Source organism: Balaenoptera borealis (assembly GCF_965194805.1).
Source record: "Balaenoptera borealis genome assembly, chromosome: 14".
Taxonomy (NCBI): domain Eukaryota; kingdom Metazoa; phylum Chordata; class Mammalia; order Artiodactyla; family Balaenopteridae; genus Balaenoptera; species Balaenoptera borealis.
In genome coordinates this window covers 53,409,884-53,427,767 of record NC_138875.1, presented here as the reverse complement: position 1 = coordinate 53,427,767, position 17,884 = coordinate 53,409,884, and the positions used below count along the sequence as shown (strand labels likewise).

General features: G+C 39.0%; 1 protein-coding gene across 17 annotated transcripts in view; it reads left to right on the top strand.

Annotated features, from left to right (window-relative positions):
* GREB1L (GREB1 like retinoic acid receptor coactivator) overlaps positions 1 to 17,884 on the top strand; it is a 267,107-nt gene that overhangs the window by 42,052 nt on the left and 207,171 nt on the right. Inside the window, exon 2 of one of the 17 annotated variants that reach the window (XM_082353476.1) lies at positions 12,361 to 14,424. The exons of the other annotated variants lie outside the window; for them this stretch is intronic. The gene's annotated coding sequence lies outside the window, so the exon portion shown is untranslated. The remainder of the gene's footprint in view (positions 1 to 12,360; positions 14,425 to 17,884) is intronic. 17 annotated transcript variants of the gene reach the window in all.

The window sequence follows — 17,884 nt, the reverse complement described above, 5'->3', positions numbered from 1 at the left end:
GTTAAAAATAATTATATAATGCATAAATTTATGCATATAGCTTTTCCTTTTTTAAATTATTTACTTAGGATAATTCCTAGAAAGGCTCTACTGCTCTTGAACTTAAGTAAACATAAGTTCAGAGAAAAACAAATTGGCTTTTACATATATAATTTCCTTTCAGTTTATTTTAGAAGATTATGTATATGGGGAACCTATCATTTGTTACTATTACCTTTTAAGTTGTTCTGTGTTATGGCTTCTGACGTTTTGCTGAACATACTTTCTTTTAAAATAAATTTATTTATTTATTTTTGGCTGCATTGGGTCTTCGTTGCTGCATGCGGGCTTTCCTTTTTAGTTGCAGCCAGCTGGGGCTATTCTTTGTTGCGGTGCGCAGGCCTCTCATTTAGGTGGCTTCTCTTGTTGTGGAGCATGGGCTCTAGGTGCACGGACTTCAGTAGTCGTGGCACATGGGCTCAGTAGTTGTAGCTCGTGGGCTCTAGAGCGCAGGCTCAGTAGTCGTGGCGCATTGGCTTAGTTGCTCTGCGGCATGTGGGATCTTCCCAGATCAGGGCTCGAACCCGTGTCCCCTGCATTGACAGGCGGATTCTTAACCACTGCACCACCAGGGAAGCCCTGAACATACTTTTTAAGTCAGATATATTGATTTGAAGAAGTGAAGAAAAGCGGGAATTCTATGAAAAAAAAAAAACTCTAGATATTGTCTTCTTTTGCAGAAAGGCAGAAGCAACCTCACAGTGCTTTACTCTACTTAAATTTTCCAAATGGAGGGGTACGGTACCCATCTTAGTTTGGGCAGCCTCAGATTTCTGTCTGTATTGGGATATCTCATCACTGGTTTGTAGCTGTGCTTCACTGAATACATGCTGAGAAGCCTTCTTTTAAACCAAAAACTCAGTTAAAATTTTTTAAAAATTAGCATTAATGGATTACTACTTGGCCAAGTGAGGAAGAGACTGGGCATTCTGGAGCAGGCTCCAGGAGTTCTCAGCATCCACGAAATATACCTCACCCTTTACATAAGCAGATACTCAGGTCCCTGGAGGGAGGGAGGCTGAGGGTTTTGTTCTGAAATGAACAGCCACCCGCAGCCTGAATTCACTGTCTTTAGGACACTGTGCTCAATGGATGAGTTAGATGGTAGGGTCTCAGGAAGCCCAAAGTCAAGTTGGTTCCTGAGAAACAAGGCATGCTGTCTGCAACTTTCACTGCACTTCCCTCTGTGCTATAACCAGGGCATGACAACTGGGACCTTGTCACTAACACTTTAAAGTGTAATTTTTAAAGGTTGTCCAAATTGTAAAATTAGCTCCCTCCTTGGCAGCTACTTCTCTTTCTCTACCCTCTTCAGTCCCTGAGTGGCCAGGAAAACCCAACATGAGGGGCAGGGAGCACTCCATTTCCTTCCCCTTTGTGTGTGGTGCCCATCAGCCTTTCACCCTCTAGTTGATTCAAGTACCTGTTATTTTTAAACAACTTTATTGAGATGTAATTCACATGTCATAAAATTCACTCATTCACAATGTATAATCCAATGGGTTTTAGTATATCCACAGAGTTGTGCAACCATCACCACAATCAATTTTAGAAAACTTATCACCCCCAAAAAAGAAACACTTAATCATTAGCAGTTACCTGCATTTCCTCCCAAATCCCCCAGCCCTAGGCCATCACTAATCTACTTCCTATCACTACAGATTTGCCTATTCTAGACACTTCAAATTTTCATTTTATGTTTTCAAGCTTCACCCATGCTGTAGCATTCATTTTCTTGGTGGTGTCCTTTGAAGCATAAAAATTTCTAATTTTGATAATGTCTAGTTTATCTGTTTTTTATTTTGTCACTTGTGTTTTTGGTGTCATGACTAAGAAACCACTGCCTAAACCAAGTGTCAGAGATTTACACCAGTGTTTTCCTCTAAGAGTTTTATAGTTTCAGCTCTTACATTTAGGTCTGTGATCCATTTTGAGTTAATTTTTGTGTATAGTATAAGGTTGGGGTCCAACTTCATTCTTTGTATGTGGATATCTAGTTGTTTTAGCACCATTTGTTGAAAAGATTCTTCTCTCCTGATTGAATTAACTAGGCACCCTTATCAAAAATCAATTGACCATAAAGATAAGGTTTTTTCCTTAACCCTCAGTTGTACTCCATTGATCTGTATGTCTATTTTTATGCCAGTAGCACACAGTCTTGATTACTGTAGTTTTTGGATTACTGTGGTTCTGAAGTTGGAAGCGTGAGTCCTTCAACTTTGTTCTTTTGGAAGATTGTTTTGGCAATTTTTGGTCCCTTGAATTTCTGTGTGAATTTTAGGATAAGCATGTCAATTTCTGCTAAAAAGTTAGTTGGAATTTTGTTAGGGACTGCACTGAATTTGTAGATCTCAGGCCTTGTTTTGTGTGGTTGCTTTGGGTACCAAAATGGCATCTTAGGAACCTGCCTTTCTTATTCTTCTCCGAGTCAACATGGTTATCATTGCCCTTAGTACTGAGAGAAAAGGAGAAAAGTTCATATAAAATTCATATAAATGTTAGCATTCATATAAATGATAACAATTTAGTGTGTTTTTCTCTGCCTCAGTTTCCTCTTATGTAAAATGGGGTTAATAAGTGTTTTTATGTCCAAAGATATTGTGAAGATTAAATGAGAGAATCCATGTGAAGTGCTCAGCAAGCACTCGATAAATGTTATCCATAATAATAACAATTATACTCCAAGGCATCTTTCCATCTAGACTGATTCTCCAAGTCCTTCATCCATTGGTCTCATCTCTTGCTACTGTATCAGGTATGATCTGCATCCTGGGAAAACCTGCATCTATCTGATTCTCAAAAGCCCATGTTCTTCCAACTACATTGAGAGATACATGATAGGTTAAAACAAGGAAAGTAAGGAATATTTATGAAATGTAGCAAAAAGGATGTTTTCCATTAAGAAGACTTTAATGGGAAAAAATATCATTTCTAAGCTCCAGGGAAGTGGAGAGTAAAGAAACAACTGTTGGAATATATATTTTTGATCCTTAAGAAATTCAATTTCCTGGTCTTGGTAGACTGGACACTCATGATTTACAGCCAGTCAGGAGCTAACATATAAGGAGAACCTGGGAGTCTGCTGAGATGAAGTGTCAGGTAGAGATTACCTGTGTTTATTTTATTGTGATCTGAATGTCATATGCTCTCCAGCTTGCAGGAAGAGTCTGCTTCCTTTCATACCCAACTAGGTCTGTTCCTCAGTCCAGCCCCCTCCTCAAGTGTCTGAGAATTCCTAGGTGATACAAGTTCTCTTCTGGCTTGTCACCTTTCACGCTAGAATGTTGCTCTGGGCTTCTGCACTTAAAGATGCTGATGTTAATACTTTATAACTAAAGAACCTTGTTAATATTATAAATGTAAACTGAACATTTCTTTGAGTGGACTGTCCTTTTCCTAACATTGGAAATTTGATTTATTATATTCACTTTTTGAGTTAACAATCGTAAAATACGATATAATCCAGTAATGAGAGAAGGGATTTCCTTAACAGTTTACAGCTTTTACAAATGACATAATAGTTTTTTTTTAGATTTTTTTAAAAAATTAATTTATTAATTTATTTATTTTTGGCTGTGTTGGGTCTTCGTTTCTGTGGGAGGGCTTTCTCTCTAGTTGCGGCAAGTGGGGGCCACTCTTCATCGCGGTGCACGGGCCTCTCACTATCGCGGCCTCTCTTGTTGCAGAGCACAGGCTCCAGACGCGCAGGCTCAGTAGTTGTGGCTCACGGGCTTAGTTGCTCCGCGGCATGTGGGATCTTCCCAGACCAGGGCTCGAACCCGTGTCCCCTGCATTGGCAGGCAGATTCTCAACCATTGTGCCACCAGGGAAGCCCGATATAATAGTTTTTGATACAATTCCCACAGACGTTGAGGAGGATGTTTATGGGCAATAACCTAACGAGTGTGTGTGTGTGTAAAACTAATCTCATGCTCATTTGTTCATTCTCCACCTCATCCTATTAGCTGTTGATGCCTTATCCATCCTCTTAAGTTTCTTTCAAATGTACCCTATTCCATAAAACCTATCCAGACCCTCCTAGCTAGATGTGAGATGGTCTTCTTTGAACTTCTATATAAACAGAGGTTTATAAATCTCTCACAACACCAACTAGATGTCACTTTGTATGACAGTTGTTTGTGTACTTATATTATTCCACAACTAGGTTGTAAGCTCTTTGAGTCTGGACACTGTGAATTGTTAATCTTGGTATACCCTCAGCTCCTCGTATAATTCTTTGGACATACTGGGTGTTTAAATATCTTTGTTAACACTATGAAACTAGATATCAATTACAGGAAACAAATCTGTAAAAAATACAAACACATGGAGGCTAAACAATACACTATTAAATAACCAAGAGATCACTGAAGTAATTAAAGAGGAAATCAAAAAATACCTAGAAACAAATGACAATGAAAACACGATGACGCAAAATTTATGGGATGTAGTATAAGCAGTTCTAAGAGGGAAGTTTCTAGCAATACAATACTACCTCAAGAAACAAGAAACATCTCAAATAAAAAACCTAACCTTACACCTAAAGCAGTTAGAGAAAGAAGAACAAAAAAACCCCAAAGTTAGCAGAAGGAAAGAAATCATAAAGATGAGATCAGAAATAAATGAAAAAGAAATGAAGGAAATGACAGCAAAGATCAATAAAACTAAAAGCTGGTTCTTTGAGAAGATAAACAAAATTGATAAACCATTAGCCAGACTCATCAAGAAAAAAAGGGAGAAGACTAAAATCAATAGAATTAGAAATGAAAAAGTAGAAGTAACAAGTGACACTGCAGAAATACAAAGGATCGTGAAAGATTACTACAATTAACTCTATGCCAATAAAATGGGAAACCTGGAAGAAATGGACAAATTCTTAGAAAAGCACAACCTTCTGAGACTGAACCAGGAAGAAATAGAAAATATAAACAGACCAATCACAAGCACTGAAATTGAAACTGTGATTAAAAATCTTCCAACAAACAAAAGCCCAGGACCAGATGGCTTCAGGCGAATTCTATCAAACATTTAGAGGAGAGCTAACACCTATCCTTCTCAAACTCTTCCAAAATATAGGAGAGGGAGGAACACTCCCAAACTCATTCTACGAGGCCACCATTACCCTGATACCAAAACCAGACAAAGATGCCACAAAAAAGAAAACTACAGGCCAATATCACTGATGAACATAGATGCAAAAATCCTCAACAAAATACTAGCAAACAGAATCCAACAGCACATTAAAAGGATTATACAGCATGATCAAGTGGGGTTTATCCCAGGGATGCAAGGATTCTTCAATATACGCAAATCAATCAATGTGATAAACCATATTAAGAGATTGAAGGATAAAAACCATATGATCATCTCAATAGATGCAGAAAAAGCTTTTGACAAAATTCAACACCCATTTATGATAAAAACCCTCCAGAAAGTAGGCACAGAGGGAAGTTACCTCAACATAATAAAGGCTATGTATGACAAACCCACAGCCAACATCGTTTTCAATGGTGAAAAACTGAAACCATTTCCACTAAGATCAGGAACAAGACAAAGTTGCCCACTCTCACCACTATTATTCAACATAGTTTTGGAAGTCTTAGCCACGGCAATCAGAGAAGGAAAAGAAATAAAAGGAATACAAATTAGAAAAGAAGTAAAGCTGCACTGTTTGCAGATAACATGATACTATACATAGAGAATACTAAAGATGCCACCAGAAAACTATGAGAGCTAATCAATGAATTTGGTAAAGTAGCAGGATACAAAATTAATGCACAGAAATCTGTTGCATTCCTGTACACTCATGATGAAAAATCTGAAAGAGAAATTAAGGAAACACTCCCATTTACCATTGTAACAAAAAGAATAAAATACCTAGGAATAAACCTACCTAAGGAGACAAAAGATCTGTATGCAGGAAACTATAAGACACTGATGAAAGAAATTAAAGATGATACCAACAGATGGAGAGATATACCATGTTCTTGGATTGGAAGAATCAACATTGTGAAAATGACTATACTACCTCAAGCAATCTACAGATTCAATGCAATCCTTATCAAGCTACCAATGGCATTTTTCACAGAACTAGAACAAAAATTTTCACAATTTGTGTGGAAACACAAAAGACCCCGAATAGCCAAAGCAATCCTGAGAAAGAAAAACGGAGCTGTAGGAATCAGGCTCCCAGACTTCAGACTATACTACAACCTACAGTAATCAAGACAGTATGGTACTGGCACAAAAACAGAAATATAGATCAATGGAACAGGATAGAAAGCGCAGAGATAAACCCATGCACATATGGTCACCTTATCTTTCATAAAGGAGGCAAGAATATACAATGGAGAAAAGACAGCCTCTTCAATAAGTGGTGCTGGGAAAAGTGGACAGCTACATGAAAAAGAATGAAATTAGAACACTCCCTAACACCATACACAAAAATAAACTCCAAATGGATTAAAGACCTAAATGTAAGGCCAGACACTATAAAACTCTTAGAAGAAAACATAGGCAGAACACTCCATGACATAAATCACAGCAAGATCCTTTTTGACCCACCTCCTAGAGAAATGGAAATAAAAACAAAAATAAACAAATGGGACCTAATGAAACTTAAAAGCTTTTGCACAGCAAAGGAAACCATAAACAGGATGAAAAGACAACCCTCAGAATGGGAGAAAATATTTGCAAATGAAGCAACTGACAAAGGATTAATCTCCAAAATTTACAAGCAGCTCATGCAGCTCAAAATCAAAAAAACAAACAACCCAATCCAAAAATGGGCAGAAGGCCTAAACAAACATTTCTCCAAAGTTATACAGATTGCCAACAAACACATGAAAGGATGCTCAACATCACTAATCATTAGAGAAATGCAAATCAAAACTACAATGAGGTATCACCTCACACCAGCCAGAATGGCCATCATCAAAAATCGACAAACAGGGCTTCCCTGGTGGCGCAGTGGTTGAGAATCTGCCTGCCAATGCAGGGGACATGGGTTCGAGCCCTGGTCTGGGAAGATCCCACATGCACGGAGCAACTAGGCCCGTGAGCCACAATTACTGAGCCTGCACGTCTGGAGTCTGTGCTCTGCAACAAGAGAGGCCGCGATAATGAGAGGCCCGCACACCGTGATGAAGAATGGCCCCCACTTGCCGCAACTGGAGAAAGCCCTCGCACAGAAACGAAGATCCAACTAGCCATAAATAAATAAATAAATAAATAAATAAATAAAATTTAAAAGAAAAATCAACAAACAATAAATGCTGGAGAGGGTGTGGAGAAAAGGGAACCCTCTCACATCGTTGATGGGAATATAAATTGATACAGCCACTATGGAGAACAGTATGGAGGTTCCTCAAAGAACTAAAAATAGAACCACCATATGACCTGGCAATCCCATTACTGGGCATGTACCCTGAGAAAACCATAATTCAAAAAGAGTCATGTACCACAATGTTCATTGCAGCTCTATTTACAATAGCCAGGACATGGAAGCAACCTAAGTGTCCATCAACAGGTGAATGGATAAAGAAGATGTGGCACATATATACAATGGAATATTACTCAGCCATAAAAAGAAATGAAACTGAGTTATTTGTAGTGAGGTGGATGGACCTAGAGTCTGTCATACAGAGTGAAATAAGTCAGAAAGAGAAAAACAAATACCGTATGCTAACACATATATATGGAATCTAAAAAAAGAAAAAGAAAAAGAAAAAAAAAAGGTTCTGAGAACCTAGGGGCAAGACAGGAATGGACATGGGGAGGGGGAAGGGTAAGCTGGGACGAAGTGAGAGAGTGGCATGGACATATATACACTACCAAATGTAAAATAGATAACTAGTGAGAAGCAGCTGCATAGCACAGGGATATCAGCTCGGTGCTTTGTGTCCAGGTAGAGGGGTGGGATAGGGAGGGTTGGAGGGAGATGCAAGAGGGAGGAGATATGGGGATATATGTATATGTATAGCTGATTTACTTTTTCATACAGCAGAAACTAACACACCATTGTAAAGCAATTATACTCCAATAAAGATGTTAAAAAAAAGTTTGTTAAATTAAATTTCTGACTCAAGATAGAAGGAACTTAGCCAGACATCCGCTTAAATAGGTGGCCATTTTTGTGCACCTGATCATCAGAAATCTCCAATAGAAGCTTTCTGTACCTGGCTCTGCATATGGGGGCTGGGGTTTATATTCATGTAAAATGCACTAGTAAAAGTCCTCTTACAGATAAGGGGATGATGTTGGTGAAGCTACACTACTGATGAAAGAACAAACCAACTAGACCTTCCTCATAATGTTGTCCTCAGGGTTCATGCAGTGGGAGGACTTATTTAAATATTTTTCTAACTGAAGCATCTCATTGAAGGAGTGAAAAAAACTTAGAGAATGGCTAAAAGGGGCCAAAATGGATTAACCCTATATTAAATTCCATGCCATAGTAAGTTGTCTTGTAGCAAGATTCCAGTGGGCAAAACAACTAACACAGGTATATAATAGACGACTGTGTTTGCTCCTGAGGCAGAGTGGGTTCTTTAGAGCTTACTGTTACCTTCAGTGGTCAGATTACCTGGAACCCACCACATTGGGTAAGGGAGACTAGCTTTGCTCTAGGGTCCTAGGAAGATAGCATTTAATTGAGCAGGACAGTACATTAAAGCAGTGCTTCTCAAACTGTGTGTGGTAAAGCACCAGTTTATTTCTTTTCAATTCAAGTAGACTAATAATTTTGTAAAATATGACAAGCAAAAATAACTAGAAAAAAATGTTTAAAAGACATACAAAATATAACCTCCATTTAAAAAATATTAGATCCAGCAGACTAAAATTACTTAGTCAAATTGCTGGACCACACTTTGAGTAGCACTGGTTTAGAGGGTGGACTGTCCTGATGTGCCCACACATGGACTTGGATCACGTGTCCATGGAATTGATTAGGAGATCTATTTGACTAGAATGAATGCTCAGGGGTAAGAAAAGGTGCTTTGTGTTTTGAGGTGACACCAGGCTGAAAATTGAGCTTATTCTTCATTCTGTAGGCTGAAAGGATTTGAGCAGGAAGGGGGAGTCTGTGATGTAATTGAAATGGTACCTTTGGAAATGATTTTCATGTTTAAGATTGATTTTAGGGGTAAAATGAAACACAGTGGGACTTTCAAGAACTAAGTCGTGAGAGTTTAAGCAAAAGACGAGTAATAAATACCTGGTCAATTCTGAGGCTGCAGAAGTGAAGACGGAACAGTAGCAGAAATATTTACTGACTACCTATTATGTACTAAATATAGTACTAAGCTCTTTACATAGGCTATCTCGTTTCATCTTTACAACAATCCTGTGTGGTAGTACTATTAACCTCATTTTTCAGATGAGGAAACAGGCTCTAAAAAAGGTTGAGTAACTTGCCCCAAGGTCGCTTCAGATGAATGGAGTGATTGTCAGTTGGTTGGAGTGTGTAACCCAGAACCCGGATTTCTTAGGTTCTTAAGTGAGTGTCTAAATATAGAGGTTTTGGCAAATCTTGCTTAACATTTTGAGCCGTGGACTTGAGGATTATCACTGTCCTTGGATACCAGATAGCCCATTTGCCATTCTCTTCAGCACTTCAACTGTTTTTTGTATAAATTTTTAGAGATTTGGCCTTGAATAGAAGAGATGAAATGGTTTAGCAAGAGGCAGTTCTGAGGGTTATAGTCATGGCTGGAGCAAATTAACCCTGCGAAGTTGACTGAACCTAGAGTGGATGATAACAATAGGCCAGAGATTCTCAATTCCAATTTTTAAGTGGCATTTTATAAATCTAATTCTAATCATGTAGTTCTGTAGTCTCTCCATCGTGTAGGCTGTGTTAAGTCCAGTTGATGCCATGGCTTTCCAAATGAGCTTACCCTCTAAAAGATTAATTCTGTGAAACTATTTTGGGGTGTGAGTTTTTTATTTGTTTGTTTAAGAAATAGAGTGTGTAATTAGTCACACATGCTATTTTTTCCCACACCAGAACTTAGAACAAGAACTTGTACACATTGTTCTAAAGAGCTGTACACTCCACCACACTACTGGTACTCAGTAAAAGTAGCTCCTAGGGGAGGCGAGGAAGTCTTTTGTTAAAATGGACTACAGTGTTCATTGCTATTTGAAATACATATTCCCTAATACATGACCCTAATATTTGTAATTGTTTATTATCATACATTCAGATTCAACCCTGTCATCTGTGCTTAATTGAAATTATCTATTTTTCTTACATGTTACTAAAAATAACTTTTAATTTAATATATAGACTATTATGTATAAAATAGATAACTAATGAGAGCCTACTGTTTAGCACAGGGAACCCTACTCAATGATCTGTGGTGACCTAAATGGAAAAATCTAAAAAAGAGTGGGTATATGTATATGTATAACTGATTCACTTTGCTGTACAGTAGAAACGAATACAACATTGTTAAGCAACTATACTCCAATAAAAATTAAAAAAAAACAAGACCCCATATGTTTGTTCCCTGTAACAGCCAAGTACCTTTGGACTCACTCCCACCTTTAACTAGAGAAACACTGCCATTGAATATATTTCTATACCAAGCATGAGAGTTAAAGTTACCATCTTTTCATTTGGTAGAGGTGTTAATCTAATGAAGTGTGGGGATATATGTATATGTATAGCTGATTCACTTTGTTATAAAGAACAAACTAACACACCATTGTAAAGCAATTATACTCCAATAAAGACGTTAAAAAAAAAAATCTAATGAAGTGGAGGAAGAGTCTATAATAGGTTTTAACAGCCTTGTGGTAAGAGAAAAAGAATATCAAAATCAATTTAAATGTATCTGCATATAATAAATTAAAAATTATTTTAACTTATTATGTTAGTGTAATATTATTGCCTTTGTTGTTGTTGCTTTGTTTTTTGTTTGTTGTGCATAAGACATTTTGGGTTGTGTTAGCTGAAAATAGTCCATGAGGATTTTTTTTACCCAGATAAACAAAAAGTCTATCCAGAAAAAGTCTTTTTTTTCCACTTGGGGGGAATGGGTGTGTGCCTGTCTGTGGAGCAAAATTCTACAGTCCCTCATTTCTCCAGTGAAAACGTTTGTGCCGCTGCAGGGTTGCAGCCAGATGGCTGCTTTTGGACCAAGTACCACTCCTCTGAGCTGACCAGTCAGTATTGCGTATTAATGAATGGTGGTGAGCTCAGCTTTGAAAAATGCCAACGGGGTTATTTCTTACTTTTCAACAGCAAATAAAAATGAAAAGGCTTCATTTCATATTAATTAAATATTATTGTTTTCATAGTTTGTCTCTGAGCATACATCTAGGAGATTTTTGAGATCTGAGGTGAAAATATCTTTTATATAACCTACACTTCTGAAACTCCAAAGAAACATGGGAAGTTATATTTAAGAAAAACAGCTCTCATCTACTTTTCTGGTATTCTCTGGATGACATTCTACCTGTCTTGACTTTAGCAGAGGGAATTACATTGTAAAATAGAACTTTGGATAGTAATTAAGAACCTGCTTTTTGCCCAGTAAATATTATAGCACTTATGTAAATGGACAAGAATAAATCCCATGTAGTTCTTTTTTAATAGTGAAAAATAGCACGGGGATACAGAAACGTTTTATTTAACTTTGTAATATATATTTTGGGAGGTTGATAAAGTATAATGCCAATAAGGTAATGATGAAATGAAGGCATTATTATACTCAGAAATAACATTTGAGGCAATCCTTTACAGTTTATAAAGTGATTTAAGTTATTCCGCATAGCAACCCACGTGAGGTAGATATTACTATCCCCATTTTGAAATGAGGAAAGTTACGTTAACAGCAATGATAGTCATGGCAACCAGGCCCTTTAATTAAAACACATTTACATAGCCATACACAGTGTGTGTCTCAAGACTGGTGTAATGAGGATGTTGAGGGACCATGTGGTAGCAGGAGAACAGCAAGTCTGAGATATACCAGAAGAGAGACATACTTTTCAAATAGAAGACACTCACTCCCACCTCTCTTGTTATTCTTCCTTCTTTCCGGGGGAATGGATGTGGGAACGTTTCTTCCTAGACTTCTTCCTTCCATTCCCAAGTCCATGCCTGGCAGGGAGTATGGGGTAGCCCCTGATTTAAGCGGCTTGCTTTGGTTTTAGAAATCACTCCTTTTATCACTGAGCGTGTGGGTCACCATAACTGTTCTGTGTAGACTTAGCCTATGGTGACTTCTTCTTGACTGAGGAATTGAAACAACTGGCGTGAATTTTTTAAGGCCACCATGCTTTCTTTCTCTTTCTTGTTCACCCTCCTAGGGCTGAGGACGAGAAGATGAAGACTGCACATCATACCCATCAGTTAGAGATTGAGCTACCCAACCCATTGAGGGGACTCTGATTTACTGAAAGGAAACTGCTAACAGCCATCTCTCTTTCTTTTTGGTTCCCTGAAGTACAATGGTGAAGATTCACCAGAGGGGAGCTTCAGTAAAATATGCGTTTTAGTCTTGTTCTTAATATATGTACCTATTTGGATAGAATGTAAACTACCATTTTGCTGACACTGGCTTAAATAATTATCTTGTGCCGGTTGATTCAAGTTTACTTTGCACTCAGTCTTGCCCTTGATTTTATGTAGGAAGGGGAACAGTCTGTGTTTATCTGGATGAGAAAAGTACAGTTGCTGCTGAATACAGCAACAGGCTGCATTCTTGGTTGCTGTTAATTGCCTCCAGAATTATGAAGGCAAGGAGGTTTTCCTGCTGACAATGCATAGTGTTTGTAGAAAATGCAAAAAAGGGCTCCATCAGAGCTACTTTATTCATAACCAGCAGCTCACTGGCTATATTGACTGAGCTGGATGTGTTATAGGAGCTTAGTAGTGACTTACTGCTCTGTCTTCATGGTTGCTGACAAGTGCTGTGCTGCTACCTGGCTTCTGGGAAATGGAAAAGGTAAAGTGGGCTTTGGCCTTGGAGTGTTGGAAAATATAATAGCATGAACACCTGGTTTCCTGTTCTACTTCTTCATTCAACTCCCAAATGGATCATTTTAATTACCTTCCAGATGTAGCCAAAAAAGAGAGTGAGGAGGCTACAGTGAATTCTAATGGTCTTACCATATTCCAAGGATAAAGTTTTTTAGCCTTTAGTTTTCAGATAAGTTGCTTGTATTTTGTATGAAATGGATGATTCATCTTTTGGTATTTAAACCACTAAGTTTGTTTTATCTTGATATCACAATACTCGAATGTAAAAAATGTTGTTACTTTTTAAGAAAAATTACATTTAAAAAAAATAAATTTATTTATTTAATTTTGGCTGCGTTGGGTCTTCGTTGCTGCGTGCGGGCTTTCTCTAGTTGCGGTGAGCGGGGGGCTACTCTTCGTTGCGGTGCACAGGCTTCTCATTGCGGTGGCTTCTCTTGTTGCGAAGCACGGGCTCTAGGCGCGTGGGCTTCAGTAGTTGTGGTGCGCGGGCTTCAGTAGTTGTGGCACACGGGCTCAGTAGTTTTGGCTTGTGGGCTCTAGAGTGCAGGCTCTGTAGTTGTGGTGCACAGGCTTAGTTGCTCTGCGGCATGTGAGATCTTCCCCGACCAGGGATCGAACCCGTGTCCCCTGCATTGGCAGGTGGATTCTTAACCACTGCGCCACCAGGGAAGTCCCCAAAATTACGTTTTATATAAATGCTTATCTAATTCCTAACTACCGGGCCGATGGTTCCATTTCTCTTTCTAAATCATGATTTGGATATTATTTTCCCAAAAAACCCCCAAAACTCAGCTTATTTAAAGTAGAACATCTCAAGTTTATGGTGAAACTTTATTGTAGGTTCAAGGTGTGTAACATTTAGCAGACCTGTACAAGTGACATTATTAACTGTCATTTAGATAGAGATTTTCCTTTTTCAAAGTGCTTTACTATGAGCAATATTTGTCCTACTGTAGGATGTTTTTCCAGGCAAGCAATTCATTCTCTAAAGGAGTTTTCTGTATCATTCCACTGATGTCATTAAAAATGATTCCGAGGCCAATATTCTGCCATATTCTTCAGCCAGGTGATCACAGATCATAATCAGGCTGTTTCATCTCCTCTCCCACCTGCCCAGGCTGTGCCCGAGCCTCACTGAGGACTTGCTCCTTTGTTTCTGAAACCCAAAGCATTCTCACATCTCAGTGACTTTGCACACACTGTCCCCTTGGCTAGCCTGGAATGCACTCCCTGCCCCTGCTCTCTCAGATGCGTTTGCCTGAGGAAAGCCTGGCTCAAGTCAGTTGCAGTATTACCTCTGTGGTGAAGCCTTCTCTGACTCACTGTCACCCTGAGTTAGGGACACCTGGGGCATTTCCCTGTTGGGCACATGCGTGTTTCACCATTACGGAGTAAGTGCTTTTTCTCTTTTGTGTTCCCGACACCTGGTGTAGTACCTGGTACTCAGTGTGTGTTGGGTGAATGAGTACAGGGTCAGAGAAAACCCATATTTTTATTCTTTTATACTGCTAAAGGAGGGAAGAAGAGAGGAACCCATGTTTCCTGAAGATATTGTGAACAGGATGGCTTTGTATTAAACAACATGCTGAAATTGTGAATCAGCCAATCTTGGACTTAACTGTGAAGTAGGCGAAGTAACTGGTCGCCTGGGCTTTCCTTGTAGGGCCAAATTCAAGCGTTTCACTGGGGACTCAAACCTTAAAGAAAGAGAATAAATTAAGTAGAGACTACTTTGGGGCATGAGGGGTGGACTGTGGAATTTCTAGGGGCCCTGAAACCACCAGCACACCCATGTGTGCAGGTATCTCTATGTAATGACACCAAAAGGCTGAAAGATTTATGAAGAATAACAGAAGCCACACTTGTGAAGTAAGAATCACCGCTCTACATAGTTTACTCTGAATATTCTATAGTATGAACTGTAAATGTTTTAATGGGTTTTCACTTTCTTCCTCTCTGGGAAGCTGGTGATAGCTCTTACCGCGTAGCCAGGGACCATTCTCTGCCGTGATGTGGGTTGAACTCTGTTTGTGTCCTACATCGCCGGCTTTAGTACGGGGATGCCTGCCCCTTGCTTGAGAACCTTAATTACAAACCACAGAAAAGTAGAAAAGTCCTTGTGTTTTACTAATGTATTGATACTTGCTCCAGAGCAGGCTCAAATACCATTTCCACATGCTAGATTTTTGTACAAGGCTGTCCTTCCTGTGAATATGCTTTGCCTAGTACTGGTTGTCCACATCATCCGTTTATGGTGCTGCCATTCTGTGCCTCTTTGTTTTCAGTGGTCTCTTGATTAGATGCCTTTTTTCTCTGTGAGATGAATGTTTGTGTGGCATGGCAGTAGATGGGGTGTTTTAAGCTATTTCTGAGGGAAGTGCCACTTCCTATTTGTAATTCCACTTGAAAGTAGATCTTGCATTGCATAGAACCTGAATATGTCCTGTCTGGCATCCTTAGACCTGCTCCAATACCAGCAGCTCTGGGGCATCCCTGTTTAACTCTTCTATGCCCAACACCATCTTGGGATGTGTACTTTGGGTAAGGTGGAGACAAGAGGGCCAGAAAAGCGATATCTGTGCATTGGTTTTAATTATAGAACAACATTTGAAGAGTTTTATCTGCTGGGGCAGTTTCATTGTAAAATTTCCAAAGACAGAACTGATGGGCTTTAGAGAAATAGGTGGAATCAACAAATGAGAAGGAAAGAAACTAGGCATGAACATGAATAAAGACAAGATAGAATGATTTACTTGAGAAATCTTGTTAGGTGCTACTGGGATCAATTAGTAACTCCATCCAAAATAGTTTGATGAGCTTGCTTTAAGACGCTGTTTTTCCTTGATGGTTCTGTCACTTGGACAGAAAACTGTACTCCCAGTCAAAGGCAGAAACAGTTCTTTTTAAAATTGAGATATAATTCACATACCATAAAATTCACCCTTTCAAAGTGTAGAGTTCAATGGTTTTAGTATATCCACAAAGTTATGCAACCATTACTACTATATAATTCCAGAACATTTTCATCACCCTAAAAAGAAAGTCCATCCCCATCAGCAGTCACTCCCATTTCTGCCTCCCACTGGCCTCTGGCAACCACTAATATTTTCTATCTCTGAGTTTGCCTATTCTGGACACTTCATATACATACAGTTACACAGTATGTAGCCTTTTGTGTCTGGCTTCTTTCCCTGAGCATAATGTTTTCAAGGTTCATCCATGTTGGAGCATGTATCAGTGCTTCAATTCTTTTTATGGCTGAATTCAGAAACATGGCTCTTGACCAGAAAATCAATGAGCAAAAGAAATTCTGTCACTTTCTGCTTGGAAAATTATATGGCATGGAATGAATGCCATTACAGGATAGGTCCTGAAGTTTGGTCACAGGAGAAAGACCACGGGAAAGCTACCGTAATCATAGTTAAAATTTATTAACTTGACGCAGCAGAGGAGAGAGCACAGCAGGGGGACTGTGGGACACCCAGCAAGATACAGGTCTTTTTGTAGGGTTTGGACTTGGCTGAATGATTTTAGAAGGGACAAGGGAAGAGATGACCAACACTAGTCTGGGTGGTATCGTGAAGCAGGGGCAGTTTAGTAGCTGGGTATCTCAGCAATCTTTGTTCAGTGTGGGCAGTGGACAGAGAGGCTGGGGAAATCATAGGGAAGAAAGCAGGATTCACAGGAGTTGTCTTGCAGCCTGATCCGGCCTCAGGAGAAATGTTTTCTGTTGGCCATGCTGCTGGCCTGGTCTGAGTCTGTTGGAGACATCACAGAGCTGATTTTCACACTCTCGTGAGGAGGAATATACTCTGGTGCTGAGATTAAGGAGCAAGTAGACTTGGCAAGATTAGGCAAGTAAGATACAACCAAACTACCAAATAGGACTGACCATTCAACCATTGTAGAGACTTCCCTTAAAATAAAATCTTAATGGTCTTCTGGCAGAATACCTTTACGAATTATATCAGAAAGCAAGGAATTCGACTTCTCAACCAACTCATTCATATGATTAAGCACCCTTTATTCATTGCCTGCCTTGTGGTGGCCTTCATGCTAGGTATTTTATATACATTTTCTCTTGTAGGCTTAAACATAAATGAATAATTAATCCTTTCTCATTCAGCCAGAAGAGTATGTATAGACATGCCTGTATTTGTCGATATTGTCATTCATTTACAAACTCCCTATAGTAAGTGCTAGGCACTAGGAATAAACAAGACATGATCCCTGCCCAAGAGGTTGAACAGTGTTGTTTAACAGAATATTCTGTGATGATGGCCCAAGACAGTATTCATAGCCACATGTGTCTCTTGAACACTTGAAATGTGGTTCATGAGACTGAGGAACTGAATTTTAATTTTAATTTATGTTCAATTAATTTAAATGTTAATAGTGGCACATGAGGCTAGTGGTGACCACTTTGGACAGCATGGCTCTAGAAATTCACAAAGAAGAGAAAGAAACACAGATGCTCACAATTCAGAGTGTGAAGTGTACTCCAATACAGGTCCCTCTGATATGTTCTAGGAGCACAGGAGACAGCCTCTGATGGTGGAGGTGACAGGGAAAACACCCAGAGGAGAGGAGGTTGTATGGAAGTGTGACTTCAAAACAAAATAATAATAATAGTAGCAATAATTAATAATAGTAGTAATAATTATTATTATTTTGGCAGAGGAGGAGGGGAGGAAGTTGAGAGGGTCATTCCAGGCCAAAGCCATAGTGTGCAGAAGCATTGAGGCATTAAAAACATGTCTGCAAGTTCAGGAAAATGTGTGTGGCTTGGTAGGGTCTAAGTGTAGGTCACTGTAATATAACCACTATGTGACATTTTTAGCACTTATTGTG